The sequence below is a fragment of the Pristis pectinata genome, chromosome 7 (assembly GCF_009764475.1).
Source record: "Pristis pectinata isolate sPriPec2 chromosome 7, sPriPec2.1.pri, whole genome shotgun sequence".
Taxonomy (NCBI): Eukaryota; Metazoa; Chordata; class Chondrichthyes; order Rhinopristiformes; family Pristidae; genus Pristis; species Pristis pectinata.
Genome location: NC_067411.1, coordinates 42,008,932 through 42,032,628, shown reverse-complemented (window position 1 = coordinate 42,032,628; position 23,697 = coordinate 42,008,932). Strand labels below are relative to the sequence as shown.

At 41.9% G+C, this 23,697-nt stretch overlaps 1 protein-coding gene across 9 annotated transcripts in view; it reads left to right on the top strand.

Moving 5' to 3' along the window:
• lpar1 (lysophosphatidic acid receptor 1) overlaps positions 1-23,697 on the top strand; it is an 81,923-nt gene that overhangs the window by 15,389 nt on the left and 42,837 nt on the right. For 6 of the 9 annotated variants that reach the window (XM_052020283.1, XM_052020289.1, XM_052020288.1 and 3 more), the window contains exon 2: positions 15,641-15,762. The exons of 1 other annotated variant lie outside the window; for it this stretch is intronic. The gene's annotated coding sequence lies outside the window, so the exon portion shown is untranslated. Of the gene's footprint in view, positions 1-6,677; positions 6,847-10,667; positions 10,768-15,640; positions 15,763-23,697 lie in introns of those variants that run through there. 2 more of the 9 variants (XM_052020284.1, XM_052020286.1) reach the window with 2 other exon arrangements.

Below are 23,697 nucleotides of genomic sequence, written 5' to 3'. Positions count from 1 at the left end.
TAGGTTACCGGCACTAATGTAATTGTCCAGCAGCGCTGCTGGTCAGTAAGGTAGCTGATCTACTCGAACAGAAAATGGCAGAACTGCACTTGGCAGCTGGAATGAACATTCCAAATAAAACGGTGTGCTGCAGCTGACAAAATATCTGAAATATTTCAGCTCATTCACAAGGTCAAGGCTGTTAGTTTCCAGGAACAGTTTGTGCCATTTGCCGCTGAGCTGTCTGACTTAGCTCAAGCCCTCGTATCTTGATTGATGTTACCAATCGCTCTTGCCATTTGGGATCTAGGACTGAATGATTTATGGCGGGATATTTGGGAATGGAAAGAGGATAGATAGTACCTTCCATAGCTGTGGGAGTCCAACAGCACTCTGCAGTCAGTGAAGTACTTTCTGAAGTGTGGTCAATCCTGTAATATTGGAAATGTGGTAGCAGCCAGTGAGCACGCAGGAAACACTCTCACAACTTGGTGTATAACCAGGTCATCTATTGGTTGAGGGACAAATATCCTCCCAGGACACCAGAGAGGAATCCCAAGGTCTCTTTTGGAAAAATGCCATGGACGTTTTGTATCTGTCAAAGGTCAGGTAAAGCCTTAGTTTAATAGCATTTTCAATAATGCAGCCCAAAGAAAAGGTATTTAAATTTTTTTAATCAATTGCCAATTTGCATTACTTCCACAACTGAGGGAATTAATGCATTTTGTTTCACAAGCTGAAGGCTGGATACATTCCCAACACTTCCCTTGCTTTTCTGAAGCCTTGCTGATCCCATGTGCATAGACCGCCTCCAGGAGCACACTGTACCCTGATGGTCAGTGTGCAGTCATTGAAATAAATCAAAACCAATGTTGTGTGCTGGGCAGATTTCTGCACAGTTAGGGCTGATTTCCTCAGGCAAGAATCCAGCGGCTTGCAATGAAAATTCGTCAGACTGATTCTGGAATGGTGGGTTTGCCATATGTGGGGAGTTTGAGTAGACCAGGCCTATTTCCTCTGGAGTTTGAAATGAGAGATCGCATTGAAATTTACAGAATTCTGGAGACATAAGACTGCAGATGCTGGAATCTGAACAAAAAAGAAACAAGTTGCTGGAGGAACTCAGCAGGTTAAGTGGCATCTGTGGGGAGGAATTGTCAATGTTTTTAGTAAAACCTGCATCAGGATTTGGGAGTCCTGATGTAGGATCTTAACCTGAAATGTTGAGAATTTCCCCCACAGATGCTGCTTGGCCTGCAGAATTCCTCCAGCAGTTTTTTTGTTACAGAATTAGAGCTCGAGCTGGATGTAGGGAGAATGTTTTACTTAGCTAAATAGTCTAGAGCTGTGGTTCATAGTCTGAGTAATGGGTATTCTATTTAGGACATAAGAAGAGAAATTTCTTCGCTTGGGAAATCTTGAACTCTCAATGATGGAGCATTATGAAGGTTAAGTCACTGATTTTATTCAAAACAGAGATCATTAGTTTCTGGATGTTAGAAAAATTGAGGGATATGGAGAAAACATAGGGAAACTGAGGCAAAGTGGGAGATCAACCATAATGTTGATGACTGAGAGTAGGTTCAAAGGGTCAGATGGTCTACTTCAGATGATTTAGTTCATGTGTAACTTCCATGTGGTAGCAAATTTCACATTCCTCATCTGAGAGTAAGAGTAAACATTTAGTGCTATATAATATGTTAATGTTAACCATTTAAATCACAGAACATAATCCATAGGACATGTTTGTAATATGGGGAATGCTGTTCTACAGTTTTTCTGCAATTTTTTTTGTCAGCATTTCTACACAATAGATTTTTTTCAATATTAATTAGATGCTAATGTCGTTCAAGTTTTCTGCACATGATGTCATTAGTTTTAATGTTGCAGTAACAGAAATGTTATTGTCTTAGGAGCTCAATGGGTTGCATTCTCGGTTCTGGATCCAGAAGTCAGGCTTTCATGTCCACTCCAGAGGCCTGAGCAGAAAATTCTATGCTGACTTTCAGTGCAATACTGGGAGAGTGCAGTACTGTTGAAGGTGCTGAACTTTGGATTAAATATTAAATTGAAGCTCCATCTCCCCAATTTAGTTTAAAAAAAAGATCTGCCTTCGGAAGAGCAGGATAATTATCTCTGGTGCCCTGGGCAACATTTATCCCTCAGTCCACAATCCTAGAAACAGCTGATCTGGGTATTATCAGTTATTTTGGGGTGTTTGTTGTACCTGAACGAGCTGCATTACAACTTAATTTTTTTTTGTTTGTGGAGTACTTCAGGACATCCTGTAAAGAATGCTACATGCAAATCTTTTTCATGTTGAAAGAAGTTTAATATTGTAAAGTGCCTAAATATGAGATGATCAGGTACAGTAGTATAGCCAATAATATTCTTTGAAATCAGTTGTCATTAGTACAAGCTTCCTCCATTTTGCTTAGAAGAAATGGATGCAATTTTTCATCTTGCTTTACCTCTTTGTTTGCCTGTTTCCATTGAAACTGATAAAAGTGATTGTCACATTTCATGTGCTAAATAGTTACAAAAACCATCTGAATGATCCAAAGGCTCTTGGAATGTGACTGATGCTCTGATACTACCAAGTGTTGGAGCTTGTAGTTCAAAGCAGTTTTACACTGGGGAAAGGAAACGATAAGAATGCCAAATCCCTCGACAGTGATGCTTGTTTATTCAAAGAGGTCACATGAATGTATATGTTTATCTTTGGCTTGTGAGACATGTCGCTAACTTGACTAAATAATGACTCTCTGTCAGTTTTGTAAGCTTTTGTTAAATGCTTTATTTTTGTAATTTAGTAATCTATGGACTGAAGGAACGAATTGAATTAGGATGTTTACACATGATGTCAACACTTCATTGAAAGGATGATGAACATCACCTTTATCAAAGTTTCTTTCACTCTGTCCATGGAAGTGAAGTATTGCTGACATATTTCTCTTCTAATTGCAGTCCTCTAGGCAATCAGTGGTGGGGAGAATTGGGTTATGTTGCAGTGTACAATCAGTTGCCCAGGTTATTGGTAGGAGGTGGGTCGTTCTAAAATGCCAGCAAGTTTGTTATTTCTGCAAGTGTGGACAAAAGCAGCATGCAGAATCAGATTATTATCACTGACTTGTATGATATGAAATTTGTTGTTTTGTGGGAGCAGTACAGTGCAAAGACACAAAATTACTATAAATTATGAAAATAAATTAGTGTGAAACAAAAGGAATAACAAGGTAGTGTTCATGACTGTTCAGAAATCTGATGGCGGAGGGGAAGAAGCTGTTTCTGAATTGTTATGTGGGTCTTCAGACTTCTGTACCTCCTCACTGATTATAGTAACAGGAAGAGGGCATGTCCCAAATGGTGAGGGTCCTTAGTGATGGATGGCACTGCCTCTTAAAATGTCCTTGATGGTGGGGAGGGTTGTGCCCGTGATGGAGCTGGCTGAGTCTACAACCCTCTGCAGCCTATTGCAATTATGTGTATTAGAGCCTCCATAGCAGGCTATGATGGAACCAGTCAGAATGCTCTCCACCGTACATCTATAGAAATTTGTAAGAGTCTTTGGTGACATACCGAATTTCCTCAGACTCCTAAGTAGAGCCACTGGTATGCCTTTCTCATGATTGCATCAATGTGTTGGGCTCAGGTTAGATCCTCCGAGATGTTGACACCCTGAAATTTGAAGCTGCTTGCCCTTTCCACCACTGACCCCTCAATGAGGACTGGCATGTGTTCTCCCGACTCAAAATCCTGGCTTTATTAGCAATAGTTCTTGCATTACACTGTGGCCTTAGTCTTCCTCTGGAGTCTAGCCTGAGAGTACGGAATTGTGGAGCCTCCCCAACATCATGGAAAAGTAGGTTGAAGTGCTTGGAGCAGGAAATTCTTCCATTCCAATAGAATGGATGCAAGTGTTGGCATTGTCGATTTTAAGCTTCTAGTTTTGTCAGAAGTATTTGGTTATTAACACAGTTGACAGCCAGCCAAGCTGGGGTTTGTGACTGGTCGTCTGACAAAATAGGATTCAGTAGTGGAAATCAAAGAAACTGCAGATGTTGGAAATCTGAAGAAAACCCAGAAAGTGCTGGAAATACAGTAGATTGAGAAGGATCTGCAGAGGGAGGAACAGTTAACAGACTATCAGAACTGCAGAAAGAAGGATTTTAAAAAAGAACCAAGTTTCAGAGGTGGCAGGAGGGATGGAAAGGACAAAGGGAATATTTATGATAAGGCAAGGTCAGGGTAAGTAGAGAGTCTTTTATGTACCGATAATGACGGGGCTTAGGGGCCTGCTGGGCGTTTAGCTCCATATTGTAGGGAGTACTGAATTGGTAGGGGTGCCATCTTTTAGGTCCAAGTAAAAGATGCCATGATGTTTCAAAGAAGAACCAGAGGATTATTCCTGATATCCTGGTTGATATTTATCTCTCAACCATTACCGTTAAACCCAATGACATGGGGTTAAAATGGTGGGAGCTTGCTGTGTAAAAATGGCTGGTAAGTTTTCATTGTAACAGTGACAACACTCAAAGTGCATTATGAGTTGTAAAGTGCTTTGAGACAAAGTGAGGTCATGAAACTCTTTCTTGAAATGAGTTTTTTTAAAAAATATATACTGTGCCTGGCTCAATGTTGGGAAGCAGAATGTTGAAGCTGGTTTAATCTTTGACCAAACCTTTAGCAGAGCAGTGCAAATTTTGGTGTTCCAGCAGCCTTCAACCTTCTCTGTAGAGACATTAACTGATACACTGGTTAGGATTGTACACAGTAGGCCAACCTGCCCTGCATTTATTGATTGGCTTTTTGGAATTGGGAGCAAATTCCATTGAAAGAGAATTACTTACCTATTTAAAGAGGTCAGGTGAACTCTGTGTTTATCCCTGGATTTCAAAACATTGAGCCAGCTTGATTAAAGAGGTCTGCTCTGCAAGTGTAGGGTTTTGTTGGCTAATTTAATTTTGAAGTTAACTATAAGCTCTTTGAAGGAACCATTTGAATGTTCCCAAGTGGTGTCAGCTCCCCATTGAGAACAAAGAGGCAACATTCCCAGCTGTAACTTATTGTGCTGCTGACTCATCCCCAGGATTGGCCCACACTTAAAGCAGGTCCTTTTCCTGGATTGATGCATTGTTGGTAATGCCTTTGAGACCCTTCTTTGAGATTGAAGTTGGACATCTTGTTGAATTACTGGATAACAGTGGACATGGAAGTTACAAGACCTTTCCTTGGGCTTTGTCACTGGGTGGGTCTGAAGCTGGATCTTGCACTTTGTAGCACGGTGTTCAAATCTAATGCTGTGTAGAGCTACTGGGCAGCCAAAGCCTGTTCTGATGGATGGTCATCATGGTGATGTTGCCTTGAAACATTAACTCTGTTTCTCTCTCTGTCTCTGGTATCATTTAACCCAAGTACCACATCCCATCAAAAGGTGTCTCGGCTGAGTGATCACAATCTGAAGTGATTGTATCTTCTGTGGTTACACAACAACTGCTCTTTTACTTCATCCCTTCCCACTATCCAGGGACCCAAACAGTCCTTCCAGGTGAAGCAGCGACTCACTTGAATTTCTTGAGTTGAACTGGAAAATTGTATTCAGTACTCATGATGTGGTTTCCAAACCATTGGAGGAAACAAACCTAGATTGCTTGGCTGCTTTGCAGAGAAACTCCATTCAGTCTGCCAGGGCAATGTTGCCTGACCTGGTGAGTATTTCCACCAATCCATTTCTTGTATCTGCAGTGTTTTGGTCCTGCGTGGGAGATTTTGCTTCCTTATTGAAGAAAATACCTGCTGTAAAATGGAGGAGGGGGAAAATTCATCTTTGGCCATGAGAGCTTGTATACACATAGCAGTTCCATTGGCTCCAGGCTACATAGAATTCCAGTGACATTGTTCAGAATACAATGTGTGGCAGACATGTACAACTGAAAGCAGATGTTCTTGTGATGTAAGATGAATTTCTACCCCTGTAGAATGATGAGTACTGGTTTGTGACAAAATTGGGGGCTCGTCCGGGATTTGAACCCGGGACCTCTCGCATTTGTTAACCATCCTGTGCTCAAAACACCTGACTTTGAAAAGCCATTTTCATTAGCAGTAGATGCCAGTGATGAAGCTGCAGGAGCTGTGTTGTTGCAGAAGGGTGACCTTGATGATATTGACCATCCTGTAGCTTACTTTTCAAAGAAATTTAATGAGCATCAAAAGAATTATTCCACCATAGAGAAAGAATTACTGTCGCTTGTTTTGGCCTTGCAACATTTCAGTGTATATGTTTGCACCGCTCAGAAACCATTGACTGTGTGTACAGATCATAACCCATTGGTGTTTCTGAGCCGAGTCAAAACAAGAACAGAAGGCTGTTAAACTGGAGTTTAATTTTGCAAGAGTTTGATCTCATGATAACTCACATTAAAGGCAAAGATAATGTGATTGCTGATTGTCTTACCCGATGTTAAATGGGAAACATGTATCTGTACTAATCTGATAGTCTGTAGTTGTGTAGCATGATAATTATTAACATTACTAACTGTATGCGCGGTTAAATTTTTCTCGGGAAAAATTTTTTTTAGGTGGGAGGTGTTACGGACTCAGTGAAAGTCCCTTTAAGATAGAGAGTGTGTGTGTTTGTGTGTGTGGGGCGTGCTTACGTCAATAGAAGATAAAGGACGTAATGACGTTGTTGAAGAAGTCAGAAGAAGAGGAAGGAGAGAGAGAGAGAAGGGAGAGAGACACCAGCCTGCTTGTTTTCTCTATCGATGGATGAGAAACAATAACTGTGTTTGCCACTGAAATCCATGTATGGAAGTTGGAAGTAATCCGGTGGAGTTCACTTTGTTGCTGACCTGTAGAAGGAAACAGGTATTTGTGTGTGGATGACCACGGTTCGGATGCTTTTCGGGGTGAGGAAGTCACTACCGAGTAAACACTGGAGTGTCATTTGGGTTCCATCATGGAACATTTGGATTTCGTATGTACTCTCTCTATGTTTTTCTACATCTACATCTTATCTTCAGACAACGGTGGTTGTTGAAGAAGCCCTTGCTCATGTTTCAACTTATGGCTTGCGGAACTGAACTTTAAGAACCATTCAGGAACTGGGAGTTTTGGACTTTGTCACACACACACACGAAGAGTTTAGTTTTGGGGTTAACGTTCGAGGTTTAACATTCTTGAATTCTAACATACTAACTTTTTTTTTTAACTTTTATTTTACGTATTATCATAAGTAGTGATTAATAAAATAGTTTTTAACACTGAATCATGCTCAGTGTGTTTCTTTTGTTGCTGGTTTGTGGTATTAGAATAGTGGTATTATACATTCCACTTGATTAAAACTTGTACAACTAACATTGTTTTAAAAAAAACTAGTATGGTAATGGTTAATGTGCCAAGAATGTAGTAAACACCTTGATTAAATCTAGTTGCTAGAGTGATGTCATGTGACAGGAAGTTTGAGTGTAAAAGGAGGTTTTTAATTGATAGACAGGATTCGTTTGGACTGTGGTTGGGAGCAGTGCCAAGCACCATAACACAGAAGCTGCACTTACATTTGCTGTTGTCAGGGCTTTGTGACAACAGAAGGGATGTTAGAGCACCACTTTGTTTTCTCTTGAGAACGGTTTGTTTTCTGGATTGATTCAGCTGACTTCCTCTTGAAACTGTAGATTTGGCGATGTGATGTCAAGGGTTATCGAAGACTTAAAGGCTGTCCTCTGGAGTCCACAACAGCAGATGGGATGTGTTTACTTAGTGCAAACTGTTGGTTTCTTGTTGCTAATTGTTCAATAAAACAATTATCATGAGTATATTGATAAGATCAGAACCAGATACTGGACTGAGGTATTCTGAATGGTACGATGAAGTTAGCATTTACAAAATATCAGGAGATAATGGAGGAGGAAGAAAAATTTTATTTTTTTGCCTGAACTGTATAGCAGCCATGACAACTGTATATTAGAGTGAATGGTTACAAATGGAAGCACGTTAAGTTTGCAGAGGAGAACTGTAGTTTGTTTCATTGTCAATCAGATTCCCAATTCCAGGCCAGATATTACATCAGGGGTTTCAGTCCATTTGCTTGGTTTAGGTAATTCTGTGCTCCGTGGGGCAGGATTCAGTCGATTATCTGCAAGCTTTTTCTTTCAGCATTCCAAAACACAGTAAGAATTACTTCCAGGTTTCACACATTTAGGCCATGCCTGCATGTTTGGTGAGAGTAAAAGCAGTTTTGTGTTGGATTGTCTTCAGTGTTACAAAACATTGGTTTTATTTAGTTTTACTTTTATCCATTAGGGAAAACTGATCTTGCTGTTGGGCTTATTGACCAAATGTTTTGAGTGTTTGGAATTCTTAAACCACATTCCTGAGAGTTTGCACTGTTGACAGTACACAGACTACAAACTTTTCCTCCACTTCTCTTCCTACCTCCCCCACTCATACCCTCCAAAAGAGCTTTGGGGAGGTCTGTATGTATTGGAGGATGCTGTTTGGAGAACCTCTCTTGGAATGTCCAGGACCTCACCAAGGCATTGGGGACAAACTTGCCTTGCAGGTCTTTCACCCCCTTTCCATTCTGCCTTAAAGGGATATCACCCATAAAGGCAAATTGTTAGCGATGATAACCCTTTGGATTGTAATAAAAAGAGAAAATACTACAAGACTCAGGACAAGCTTTTATTTTTCATATTTCTCATATTTATGAGGAAAGAGAGCTTTTGAATGTATGCCAGCTCTCAGAGCAACCCCATCAATTTCCCTCACACCCCCCCTCCCCCCGCTTATTTCCCTGTAACTTATTCTCTCACATGCCAATGAACTTCATCCTGGTTCTCCTGCTCGCCACCCATATGGAGGGGAATTTATAATAGCCAGTTAACCTACAAGCAAATCTTTGGAATGTGGGAGGAAACCAAAGCACTTATGGAAGCCTGCATGGCCACAAGGAGAATGTGCAAACTCCACACAGTACCGAAAGTCAGGTTCGAATCAATGGAGCTGTGAGGCAGCAGCACCTTCTGTGTCACAGTGACACCCCCATCTTCAGGGAGAAGAAGAATGAAGGAACATGTTAAATGCAGGTTACAACTGTTATTTAAAATGCCCAGCAGATCAGGCAGTGTCTGTGGAGAAAGAAAAATAGAATTGATATTACAGATGGATAATCTTGCAGCAGCACTTGCCAGTTCTGATGCAAACAGAAATTTGTTGAATTTGATGTCGACTCCCAAAGACTGCAGTGAGCCTAGACTGAAGACAAAGTGCTGTTCTCCCAAGCTCTGGTTAGGATGGTGCAGGAAGCCACAGACAGAGTGGGATGGAGAATTAAAGTGACAGGCAACTTGAAGCTTGGGAGCCCCCTTGCAGACTGAAAGGGGGTGTTTTGCAAAGTCTCACAATCTGCATTTGTTTTTTCTTATGTGGAGGAGACCACGTAATGAACACAATGCAACCCACTAGATTGGAAGTAGTTCAAGTGAATTGCTGCTTCACCTGGGAGGATTGTTGGCGTCCCTGGATGATGGGGAAGGATGAGGTAAAAGACCACAGCGGATTGTGGTCAATCAGCTGATGGGATGTTATACTTAGATTAATGATTCTGGAGCTCTTTTTGAGTTTGAATATCATTAGATTGCACTGCTTGCTGTGCATCACAATAGGACATTGCCAATGACTCGAGGTATGCAGTTGCAATGGTTTTGATTCCACCTTTGTCCCATTCTGTACCCATTTGGTTTGAACTTTAACATTTCTTGAGATTGTACTGCAACATTACAGTTTCATCTGAGTTTTGGTGGGTTACACTATCAGAAAGTTATGGACTTAAATCCCACTCCAGAAACTTGAGCTCAAAATTTAGGCTCTCACCCCCCATTGCAGTACTGATGCTGAATTGATGGCCCATGTGTTCTCTCAAGTGGGTGCATGGGATCCCTTGACGTTGCTTTAAAATAGAACAAGAGAGTATCCAGTCCCTCAATAAAATCACGAGTACAGGTTATCTGATCATTTTCACATTGTTGAGCTTGGTTTCTTTAAGACTGTGGATAATTCAACATTCTGAAACCTTTTCAACCAAAGAAATGTTATGAAAGGTGCTATATCAATGCAAGTCTCTTAATTCCAGGGTCATGCTATTTTGCTCTTCCTGAGTGTGAAGAGAGTTGCTTTAAAAACAAAATCATTGGTGAACTATGTATGGGGTGTCTGGTGTTTGTTACAGTTTATCTATTTGCAGTTTTTATCAAGGATAACCCATTATATTGTGAGTCTTCACTATCGGTCTGTGTATTGTTTGAATAATAATTTCAATTTGGATTTTATGCTTGCAGCAGCAGAGCACTCTGTGCGTGCATCACTTTAGTAATCTGAACTGTCATGGAATAAGGGCATCTAAGAGTAGTTAGCAGTCAGGGTCAGCAGTTTGTGGGAAAGCTGACGTTAATATGTTAATTGGGAAAACCAAAGTGGTTATCTTTGTATCTCAGCTACCTTGCCCTGATACTCAGAAATTTCTTCCTCAAAACTCTTTTTAAGATGCTCTTCAAATCTAACCTTTCTTATTATCTCCTCCCACAGACTTGTACCAAGAAAGTTTTCATTGGTAGTGCTCTTCATTTAGCCATTTTGTTACGTTTAAGCTGCTATATAAATGCTTCTGATTGTTATATCGTTACCCATAGGACTTGATGCTGTAGATGCAGAGTTGATGTTTCTCCAAGTTGGGGTGTCTGGAACCAGGACATTTGGTGTCATAATTATGATCAGCTGTTCAGGACATGGGTGAGCCACAAATCTTCAGCCATCAAGTATGTTCAAGGGATTGATAAAATTTTGGATGTTAAGGGAATCAAGGGATATGGGGTTAGTGCAGGAAAATGTTATTGAGTAATGATCTTATTGAATAGTGGTGCAGGGGCCTGAATGACCTGCTGTTGCTTCTTTCATGTTCTTATGAATCCTAATGCATTGAGGATAATGGGGCGATTACGTGGCAGTGGTGCAGAAGATTGGTGATGACTTCACTGAAAGACGAAGCAAGCGGTCCACGTTGTATGGCCTACTCTTCCTGTACTGTTGCTTTTCAATGAGCTTTTAAACAGGAAGAGAGTCCTGACGAATGAGTTCCTGGGCAATGAATGTGGATAACAAAAGGTCATTCCTAATGACTCCTTTGGGATTGGACGTGAAAGGATCCCTGGCAATGTTTAAGTAAAGAACAAAGACGTTTTCCCTGTTGCGCTGGCCCATGCTTGAATCTCAACTGCATTATCCAGCCATTATCACATTGCTATTTGCACAAATTGCCTGATGCATTTCTTATATTCCAATCGTAACTGACTATCAACAGCACTCCATTGGATGTAGAGCACTTACGGATATCCTGGAGTTGTGAAAGGTGCTAAAGAAATGCTCGTCATCTCATTAAGCAGTGGATCGCAGACTCAAAGGTCTCATCACTACACTATCACTAGATTTCAGCTCGGCAGTGATAAAAGGGCTGTAGTTGACTTCAGCTTGCCCAAGTTGGTGCATGACTAATCATGCTCTAGTTCACACAGATATATTTGGCTTTTAAATAGTTTGTCCTGGAAAGTGGTCCAGGTGGCCATTGTCTGAGGTTATTGCAGTTGTCTGTGATCATACAGTTGATGAGCTCAGATTCTTGTGCTCCCGGTTTACACACACCCACTGGCCATCCAGATGGTTATTCAGGAGGAAGCCATTCGGTTCCTTGAGTCTGCTGTGCTATTTGGTCAGATTGTTGGCTTTGCTCCATCTGTCTGCCTCAGTTCCACAGCCCTTAATACCTCCAAGATAATTGATCAGTCTTGGTTTTGACATTTTCAATTGGCTGTTATTACTCAGCCCCATTCCAGAACAGCTTTTTGTTTGGGAAGTGGGGAGAGACTGCAGGAAATACACTTCTGACTCTGACTCTGGGCTTCCTTGAGAATCTGGGCATTGGCACTGGCAGCACAAACTGCCCTGTTCTTGCCACACTTCTGAAGGAGAAGATCTGAATGAACATAGAATTTCCCTGTTGGGGTAGGGGTATGGTTGCACAATGATGCATTGACAGGGAACATGTTAATGTGCCTCACTTTTCATTGACCTTCTAGCAGTCAGAACTGGCTGCTTGGTTGATTTCTGTGCATTGTGGAGTGAAAGGGGAGAGGGGAACAAAAGGATTTATTGGCATCAATTCCTCTCAGGAAGGAGAAGTAATGTTTTATTTTGTTGTTTAGTAAGGAGAAATTGTTCAATTCCATCAGCTTGTAGATCAAAATTTAAAAAAGCAGCTGGGAAAGTTGCAGTGTGTGTTGTTGGATTTGTTTATATGAATACAGAGTCTGAATCTTTAATGATTAATCAACAGGGCAGAAAACTTGTGATACCCAAACGGGTACCACGGTGCAGCAAGTTCTGAAGGTGATTGCAGATAAAACCATATCTCCACTACTTTTCCCCAAGTGATGAGAAGGAGTTAATTGTGGTCTAACAGAAGTATTTAATTGGAAGTTACATTTTTGTCCAATTTACTGATGGAGAAAAGATTGTGCAATAACAACATTTATATAGTGCCTTTCATGACATAAGGTACTTGGCCATTAAAATGTTGCTGTAGAAAATACTGCAGCCTTTTTCAACACAGTACCTTCCACAAAATCCAATGTGACAATGAGCAGTTAATCTGTTTTTGACGTCCATAGAGAGGAATAGTTTGCCAGTCATGATCCTGGGCTACTATTGAATAATGGCATTGAGATGGCAGGTACAGGATAGAAGGGCAAAGATAGATGATCTATAGGGGCATTGGTATTTCTGCATCTGCCCTCTCTAAAAGAAAAAAGACCAGTGTTAAAGTTGTACTGGTCATGACTGCAAAAAGCTTGAAGTACTTTACCAAAATTAAAGTCTTTTTGAGGTCTTGTCACCCACTAGCTTAAACTAACACTTGTGATATCAGCTGCATTGCTGATATTGAGATGATACCAGTGAATTAGTTTTGCCATTTAACATACAGCAGTATCTTGGGTTTACACAGTGCCCTGAAAGTAGCAAGGTGTCCCTAGCTTTTCAACATCTGGGGATTGGGTAGCAGAGGCAGGAAGTGATAAGAAATGTGGTGTGCTAGTGAAAGAGCTGACAGTAGCATTAGGCCAGTGGTGAGTAGAGGCTGGAAGAGGCTTAAGTGGGGGACAGCTTATGAGGAAAGGAAGGGCAATTTAGAGAAGATTGACAAGTAAATCTGACTGCAGCTCCCTCAGCTCATCTACTGCTGAAGCCTTCATCCATGTCCTTGTTACCTCTAGACATTTCTAATCCTCTGGCTGTTCTCCCTTGGGATACCCTCTGTCAACTTGAGCTTAACTTTCACCAAGTCCTGTCCGCTCATCACCTCTGCTTGCTGGTACACTGGCTTCCAATTAAATAATGTACCTGTACTAACATTCTCACCCTGGAAGTTCTTGCCAAGGCCCCTTCATGGTTTTGCCCCTCCCTAACCCAAACCCCCTCCATTTGAATGGTGGGCTGTGGGGTCAGGGTGGAGATCTGGAAGTGAGATGAGGGTGTGGATGGCGACTGGGTTATGCTAGGTGGGGGGGTTCAAAGGAGGGATACAGTGCTGGGTATTTATGGATCTATCTGTAGATGGTTCCAAGTGCCAAACCCTATGGTCTCAAACCTGATCGGGGAGGTACCCTGTTACTCTCAGTGAAATGTGACTAAATATGCACATGAATGTTGTGGACGTCAACCAGATGTGTGTTGCTTGCCATTGGATTCCACTGTGCATAATCAGGTGCCTATTTGCACAAGTATCATAAACCTGGACAACCCAGCAACATTTGGGGGCCAGTGTGGGAAAATAGTAAGTTACTTTGAATGCTGCCTTCATAAACATTCATGAGTCCAAGCTATATAATTACATGGTAGACATTGTACTGATGAACTTGTCTTGGTTGATATCCATACACGGTCAAATGGGCTTTAGCATGTTGCATTTTGTGGGAGCTTGCTGTGTACAATTTCGGTTGTTCCATTTTCTACTTTACACTAGTGGTTACATTCCCACTAGGGTCTTGGTTCAGGGTCTTGAATCCTGCTAAATAAATGCACAGCCATCATTTCCAAAGTCTCTGGTCTACATTGTTGTGGGGAATGGGTTTGGGTTTCCAGTATTGTGGGGTGTGAAGCCACTGGTGGGTCCAGGTAACTTAAACCCTGCACTGTAATCTCTGAGAAAGCACTGACAAGGGGATATCAGCAACAACAATTTGCATTTGTACAGCACCAATATCATGGCCAAAATCTCCCCAGCTTTATTATGAAAAGATTTGACTACAGAGCCACAGAGATAGCAGCACACGTGAGTAAAAATGTGGGCAGAGTTGTTTTCAAGGAGCATTTATAGTGGGATTCCAGAGCTAGGTCACCATGGTAGCTGCAGGTACAGCCTCCATTGGTGGAGTGACTAAATTTGGGGATAAGCAAGGGGCCAGAATTGGAGGATGCAGGTGTTGCAGGATTGTAGGGCTGCAGGAAATTACAGAGATGAGGGCTGAGGCCAAGTCGAGTTGTGGCTGAACTGGGGACCAGTAGTGGCCAGGGAGCACTGGGTGAAGAGTGTGAAATTTCAGCATGAAGCACTGGTGGGTTTATACATGTCAATTAATACCCATTTGTAATACACACTGGAACCTGGGAATTCACTAAAATGTATTCAGAGGCATTTTTGCATGTTGCCACTTGTTGATGAAGTTCACAGCAGCGTGTCAAGTTGGAACTTAATTTCACGGAAGCCTTGAAATATCTTGTGGAAAATATCATTGGTGCATACACGTAACCTAAGTTTCTGAACACCCTCGTTGTCAGGCAGCATCCTGATGCAGCAGATGTCATGAAGTAACACAGCACTGAGGGGTGGGTTTGGAGCTGTGATTCCACCCCCCTCTTTCCATTGGCACTTATCCAACCAAACCCTGACTCCCACCTTACACCAGCTGGGATAACTTTGTTAGATCTGAGTAATGAATTGAAAGAGAAATAAAGACTTGCCACCCACATCCTTTGCAAAATGCCCCAAAATTTTCACATTCAATTAATGTTTAAAATGTAGAGCGTGTGTTAATGTAGGGAATGTAGCCAGTGCTCCCATAAATAGCAATGATTGACAATTGATTTTCTTTCCTTTACAAATGTTGAGTGAAGATAAATATTGTTCAGGATGCTAGGGAGAACTCCCCTGATCTTTGTTGAAATGGTGCCAGAGGAGTGTTTACACTCACCTGCCAGTGCAGCAGTCCTCAGTAGGGGAGATTTTTGAGCTCTGGAGTGGGAGCTGGACCCAAAGCCTTTTCACTGGGTGCTACTAACTGAGGCAGAGTTGACATTATGGTGAAGACCAGGTGCCCCGTCACAGAATTGGGGACGTTATTATAGTTTCCATCTACCTCCACTTGCATATCATTTGTGGTTGGCTTTATAGTTGAAGGACTCTTTCTAGGTAGCTAATGTCTCCCAGCAAGATCCTACAATCACAATATGTTTGGGTAAAATTACTTAATTGGGTACAGCCTGTATATTTACCTTTCAAAATTGGTGGGTTGTTTTCTGGAGGGCTTTTAAACTAATTATCTGATCCTTGCAGGTCCAAGTAAAAAGGGAGGCAGCCGTGTTGTGTTTGTGGCCATTGGATGCCATTCACTTGAGAGAATCTCCACACAGCTTTAAACAAAAGAACCTGTAGAGTGCTGACTGTTGGTCCATAAGGTAAGTGTAATACAAGAAACAACCGTGACTTTGTATAGCAGCACATTCAATGTAGTAAAACATCCCAAAGCTCTTTAAACAGCATTTAACACTGCAGCACCAAAGGAGATGAATCAGGATATCTGGAGGGAGGAGAGGAGGGGGCTTTTAAGGAGGAAACTTTGGAGATTAGCACCTGGGTTGCTTGAGGTGCAGCTGCCATTCATGGCATTGGGAATAATGTCTCCTCATTTTCTCTTGCTGTAGAAAGGGAATAGCATTAAATTTTGGCATAAATAACGAAGAATATTGTAGAAGGGTGGTAGGAAAGATAATGACATAACTAAGATAAACCACGAACATGGGGAAGCATGTTACAAATACTTATCTATGAGACTGACTCATGCTGTCTTGCTGCTACTCATATACTGGAATCTGTGGCTACTCCAATAATCCACACTTGTAACTAGTTGGACCTTTCATCCATGAGCCTCTTCAATCTCTTTATGAAGTTCCACTAATTACATGAAGCAAAGCCTGATTAAAGATTGACATTGTGCTTTATTTTCTGGAGCAGAGGTTCTGATCAAACCTACTGATTCAGCCAGTGCATGTTCATTTTGTGCATAAATTAGAGCTTTTTCCCTATTTATTTCTGTATGCTTCCATTTTGCGCTTTGTGGATAGTGGAAAGGCTTTGGGGTGTTGGGAGGTGAGTCATCCACTGCATGATACACAATCTCTAACTTGCTCTTGTAGCCATGGTATTTATGTTGCTGGTCCAGTTGAACATCTGATCAGTGGTGACCCTGGCACATCAAAGGGACCTCAGACTTGCTAAGTTTGATGCACTTTTACCTGAAGGTGCTGTTTGTAGTGTAGAGGTATTTGAACAATGAACATTTACTATTGCTTTCTAGATACACAGTTTATTTTCTAAGTTTACAAGTTATTTTACAATTGTAGCACTTGCATTATAAAAGATATTTCATTAAGCTATCGATTTTTGACAAGAACTTCCATTTGTGTGGTTTTTAATATAATAGTATCTCAACAGGCTTCAAGGGTGCATCATTAAACTAAATTGAATACAGAGTCCTAATGGGAGATTTCAGGGCAGGTAGCTAGAAGTTTGGTCAAAAAGTAATAGGCAAGTCTTGGAGTGTAAAGTTAGTTTAGGCAGGGAATTCGAGAGTAAAGCATCCTTACAACTGCCAATGGTAGAGCAATTAAGGGGCCAGAATTGGAGGAGGTTGTAGATATGGGGAGGGGCGAGGCCATGGAGGAACTTGAAAATATGGATGAGAAATTTAAAATCAAGGTGTGGCTTAACCAGGACCCAGAGTCACCCAGATGAAAATCAAAACCCAAGCACTGCTATTGCCACTATCATTGTGTGAATGTTTAGTCCATCTTCAGCATGGACTATTTTAAGTGTACTGATACAGCATTAAATTCAAGGGTGGTTACGTGATCAGCTGTGGCTGACTGCGTGCCCCTTGACATCACGAAGAAGAATTTTGAGTCTGATGCTTGGGGATTGCTTCATGAATCAGAATAGCTTTTGTAATTGTGGGTTTCCAATGATATTTTCTTTTTTAAAAAAAAATAGAGTAATGGATGTAAATCTAAACAATGCTGCATTTCTAATTAGATACAAATCCTTGTTGAGGCTTTTGCTGCCTTGGGTTGTCTTGCATTCATCAATTTTTTAGGAGGGGTTATGGGATGCTTTTGCTTATTGGTCAAGGCATAGAGTATAAGCAGAGACGTTCTGCTGAAACTGTATAAAGCATTAGTTGGGTTGTAGCTCAAGCACTGTAGAGTTTAGGTGTTCACACCAGAGGAAGGAAATGATGCACTAGAGAGGGTGCAGAGGGGATTTAAGAGGGTGTTGCCAAGGCTAGAGAATTTTAATCATAAAGTGAGATTGGCTAGACTGGAAGTTCTTTCTTTAGAAGGATGAAGGAAGATTTAGTTGCACATAAGATTGACCCTAGTAGGGTGAACAGGAAGGGCCTATTTCCCTTAGAGGCATCATGAACCAGGGATATCGATTTTAAGCTAATTGGCAGCAGAATGAGAGGAAGCTCGGGACTTTTCTGCATCCAGTGACTGGTAGTGGGTCTGGAATTTATTACAAGGATAGTGCATACAGAAATCATTGCCACATTTACAAAAAAAAATCCCCGTGGAGTGATGTGCCACAAGGCTACTGATCAAAGGTTAGAAAGTAAGATTAACCATCTTGACAGATGGGGTAGATGATGGAAGTGGATAGGTAATCTTTCAAGGTGCACTCAGTTTCAAATCTCTTGTATGATGGAACTGAGGGAGTTCTGAGTTGGACACTATATTTGCTTGTAATCCTGATTGGGGTTCATGTAGTCATTGAGAATTCATGGGGTCTAAAGTAGCAGTTGAAGAACAGAAAACAATGAGCTAGCATTTCTGCAAAAATTTGTAGACCCATTGACTTGAGTTGTAGAACCTGAAAGGGGCCATTCAGCACTTAATGGCTTTGCCATTGGAAGGAGCATCCATTTATTTCCATGGCTCCCAATCTTTCCCCCAGCCTTGCAGCCTTTTGAAGACTGCCATTTACACCAGCCCAGATGAAGAGGGACAATGCCAGGAAAGATATGGTTAGTCGAACATTTAAAGGAGGCAAAGGAGTTTGGGGAATGATGTAGGCAGCTGAGGGTATGGCTAATAGTGATGAGCAGCAAGAATCGGAGAACAAAGGAATAAACAGACTGTACTTCCTATGACCTCCATGTGTCCCAAAATACTTCACAACCAATGAACAACTTTTGAAGTGCAGTCATTACTGAAATATAGGAAATATGGCAGCCAATATGTGCACAGTAAACTCTCGCAGACAGAAATGAGACCGTGACCAGGTAGTCTGGTTTTTTGATGTTAAGGGATAACTATTGGCCCCCATTTACCAGGGAGAACAACTCTGCTCTTCAAGCTACTGCCATAAGGTATTCACCTTGGATAGCAGACAAGGCCCTAATGTGTCATCTGAGGTAGCAGACAAGGCCCTAATGTGTCATATGAATGTGGACACCTCCACAGAGCAGTACTGCGTTGGAGCACAGCTTTTGGTTGCCGTTCCTTTGTTGGACACAAAAGACTCAGCTGAAAGTTCTTCTCAGCAGCTACAGCTGACATTGTGCTTGGTGAATGATGGGAAAGGAAGAAATTACAGAGCAAGGGAGGGGCATGTCCTGAGGTTTTGTCTCAAACTAGGCAGCTATGGTCAATGACGTGGAGGATTTGTGTAGAAATCCATTCTATGTTTGAAGCTAATGTCTATAAAAAGGTGTGGTGGAGGAAGGTACTGAGTGCTGAGAGACAACAAGCTAAAATTGGCTTCTGAGTAGTTTGTGGTTTTTAATAAGAAATTCAAGGCAATGGGTATGATGTCGCTTATAGAGTCATAGAATCATAGAGCAATACAGCATGGATACAGGCCCATCAGCCACACCAGTCCATGCCAACCACGGTGCCCACCGAGCTCATCACAATTTCCTGTGTTCAGCCAATATCACTCTAAGCCCTGTCTCTCCATGTACCAGTTCAAGTGCTGCTTAAATGATACTACTGTCCCTGCCTCAACCACTTCCTCTGGCAGCTCGTTCCATATACTCACCACACTCTGGAAAAAAATTCCCCCTCAGCTCCCTTTTAAATCTTTCCCCTCTCACCCTAAACCTATGCCCCCGAGGTTTGGACTCCCCTACCATGGGGAAAAGACTGTTACCATCCATCTTATCTATGCCCCTCATAATTTTAAACACTTCTTGTAAGGTAGCCCCTCATTATCCTATGTTCCAAGGAATAAATACCTAGCCTGGCCAACTTCTCCCTACAACTCAGGCCTTCTGGTCCTAGCAACATCCATGTAAATATTTTCTGTACTCTTTCCAGTTTAGCCACATCTTTCCTGTAATGGAATGACCAAAACTGTACACTGTACTCCAACTTCTCTGTGGATTGTCACCTTGTCGTGGTGGAGAAGCTTGTGTGGCCCTGAGATCCTGAGAGCGATGCCATCTGGAGCTATGCTCCTGGTAGGGTCACCCATGGCGGTAAGGTCCCTGACAAAGAACAATCCAACCAAGACCTTAATGGTGGAACAGGCGGACGAAGTTATTTCAGGCTCAACGGCTGTGAAGGCGATTGAAGGCTGCAACAAATCCATCATCTCCAATTGTTGTGGTTTCCATGCCATTGGAATCAGTTTGTTGATTTGTGAAGTATCATGTGCTTTTTGCAGTGCAACGTCAAGTGCATGTTAAACAAATACACGCACAGGCGTCTTCGATCTGTGGGCTACTTCTGATCAACGGAAAGAAGACCATCATCCTCGACCTCGAGGGATAGCCACGACAACGACGACTGTACTTCAAGTGCGGCCTTGCCAACGACTTGTATTTGTGATGTAATATCAGTGTACAGTAGCTTTGCTTTGACCTGCTCCATGATATGTTTCCCAAAATGTGTGAAGCTGCCCAGCCTGACATAAGCAGTGAAAGTTTCCCTTACCTTCCTCATCCCTGAGAAGGGGGGTGGGGGGGGGGGGTGGGTTGCCCTCCTTTGTTTTGGAGTCAGTTTGGTACTGTGCATTTGATTTGCGTTGTGAAGAGGCTCTGGCTTCATGCTGTTAGCTAATTTATTAAGCACAATGCAATGCTGATATGAGGAATCACATTAAATATGAGGCTGTGATAGTTTCTCACCAGGCACATGGAAAGTAACTAATTGTGGTAGATGAATAAATTATACAGAGTGGGCAATTTTGTAAAGAAAAACAGTCATAATAAAAACTGGGACATAGAATTAGCAGGGCTGGTGAGTAAGTTCATCGGGAAGGCACAGAGAAAACTTGCCCTAATTGATACAAAAGTAGAAAAATGCTGGGAAATACTCACCAAGTTAGGCAGTATCTGTGCATTGCAGACATATATTGACAAATAGCATCAAGTGTAGAGAACAGTGCCTCATGAACGTTTGAGTTTGAACGTCTGACCCTGGGTAGATTTGTAGAGGGTGGAATTTCGGTTGGAATCCATGTGGGATGAACTGGAGCTGGAGACTGCTACGGAAAGGAACCTGGCTGTAGAACTGAGTTCTGATTCAACACCTTATTGAGCGGTAACTGAAAATCAATAAACTGCAGATGCTGGAAATCTGAAATAAAAGCCGAAGTGCTTGAAAAAAAGAAGCAAGTTTCCAGAATTTTCTGTTTTGCAGGTTTCCAACTCTGCAGTTTTTTATTTTCATTTATTTGTCAATATTAATTGGGACATAAAGGAGGCTGTACTAGAAACTAGGGTCACAGCTAAAGAGTTGTGTACCGTTCTGGTCATCCGAACAGGAAAATATGGCAGCACTGGAGAGTGCATGGAAATTTACAAGGATTGAAACACAAACGCAGATGCTACAAAGCTGAAATAAGAGCAGAAATACTCACAGGTCAGGCAGCATCTATGGAGAGGGTGAGGAAAGCTCATTAATAACAGTAGGCGGCACGGTAGTGTAGCGGTTAGCAGGACGCTATTACAGCACCAGCGATCGGGTTCAATTCTGTCGCTGTCTGTAAGGAGTTTGTACGTTCTCCTGTGTCTGCGTGGGTTTCCTCCAGGAGCTCCAGTTTCCTCTCTCATTCCAAAGATGTACGGGTAGGTTAATTTTGTGTTTTAAAAAAAATGGCGGCGTGGACTTATTGGGCCGGAAGGACCTGTTACCACGCTGTAAATAAAATTTAAAAAAAAATCTGTCTGGAAGGGATGTAAATAGAGCTGAATGAAAGCAGAAGGGGTGAGGATGTGGGGGGAGGGCTGGCTGCAGGGGAAGGGGTGAGGATGTGGGGGGAGGGCTGGCTGCAGGGGAAGTGGTGAGGATGTGGGGGGAGGGCTGGCTGCAGGGGAAGTCAATGATGGAACCGTGAGATACAAAACAATTCAGCTTTGAAGTTAGAGAATGCTGGAAGTGCCCAACAGTTCAGGCAAAATCTGTGGAATTTCAGATATACAGCCATTCCAGTTTCTGACCAGTTCTGACACAAACTGGAAAAACTGGTTATCTGAAATGTTTAAGATCAATTGCTGTTGTGTACCTAGTTGGAAGATGATGTACTGTTCCTTGGTGTTGGAGTGGTGCAAGAGGCCAAGAGAGGTCAGAGTAGAATAGAAAATTAAAGAGACAGGCAACTAGAAGCTCGGGGTTCCCCTTGTGGACTGAATGAAAATGTTTACCAATGCATTCGATTTCCCTAATGTAGAGGAGACCATGTAGTGAGCACAAAATGCAATAGACTAGGTAGGCGGAAGGAAGCAGTGTTCAGGTATCTAGGGAGTGGGGTGAAGGGAGGAGGTAAAAAGACAGACAGGTGCTGCAGGAAAATTTGCCAGGAAATGGAGAATGAGAGTTAGTGGAGATGGATGGCATGGAGGATTTGGGACAAAGGGCCTGTTTCTGTGCTGTATTACTCTGATTCGAAGGTGGAGATGGAAGAATAAACCAGGGATTTATAAGGATGTTGACACAGCTGGACAACATTACTTGTAAAGTGAGACCAGATAAGCCAGGTCTCTTTGGAACAGAGGAGGCTGAAGGGAGTTTGAATGAGGTGTATAAAGTTTGAGAGCCTAGACAGTGAACAGGAAAAGGTTATTTCCTTTTGGGGTGTTAATTACTAGGGGAAATTGGTATAAAGTAATTATTACCAGGATAAGAGGGGAGCTGGGAATTTTTCCTTGCTATAGGGTGGTCCTGAAAATGTGGTGGAGGCAGAAATACTGTTGTATTGAAAAAAACATCTGGATTAACACGAGATATGTGACCACCATTAACCTACAGATGAAGTGGTGGGAGAAGGTGGGATTAACTTTTCATGGTGTGGATGCAAAGGACTGAATGGCCCCTTTGCCATGTTTTTTCTAACCACTTGCGGTCATGTTACTTTTAGCCATGTTCACAATGTGTGTGCTTTTCTTCCAATAAAAGTGATCCTGTATTTTGTCATTAAAGAAAGAATAGAAAAAAAGTTTCCAGTAGAGAAAAGAACAGGACAAAATTGACAGACGATAAGATAGGCAGAAGAACATTTTTGGGTAGAACAAGTTCACCCGAAATGGGCTGGAATAAGTGGAAGAAATGAACTCAATCCGTGTTACATTATTGTTTAATTTGTGTCACGGAGCATTGCCAAATGTCTGATTCAATGTGGCTCTCGAGTTGAATGACTTTGTCCTGATTTACTTGAAGGTAGAGGGAGATGACCTCATTATTTTGCATCAGGTAGCAGCTGCTCCTTGTGCTATTTGTGGGAGGATCTCAATGGGGGGGATCTCTTATTCTCACCTTGAATTTCAGGGATACCAAAGGACTAAACTTTTTCCAGGGAAAGTAATGTCATCCCCTGTTATCATTGCCAAGTCCATTTGGGACTGAAGAGACGAGTTGAAAGTTACTCAGCTGACAGATGAATGCAAATAGCACATTGCCCTTGGCATTCCTGTTATTTGTAAGAATTTGTTAGTTTACACATTAAATGCTCTTTAAGCTTGCCAGCAAAAGCTAAGACCAGAAAATTAGCATCAGTGGTCTTTGAACAATGAGATCATTTTAATTGTAATGCCAAACAACCTCTTGAACCCAAAATAGGATCATATTTTAACTATTCAATCACATGTCAGTATTTAGAATATGTTGGGGGTGTCAGGTTTTTGTCCCTTCCTGTGAACTCAATCTCCCTCTTTCTCTCGCTTTGTAACTGACCTTCCTGTAATTTGACCTCTTCACTGTCGATCTGTTTCTTTCTCAATGGAGACACAAGACTGCAGATGCTGGAATCTGAAGCAACAAACAAAATGCTGGAGATAATTAGTGGATCAGATGAAGGGTCTCAACCCGAAACATTGGCTGTCTGTTTCCCTCCAT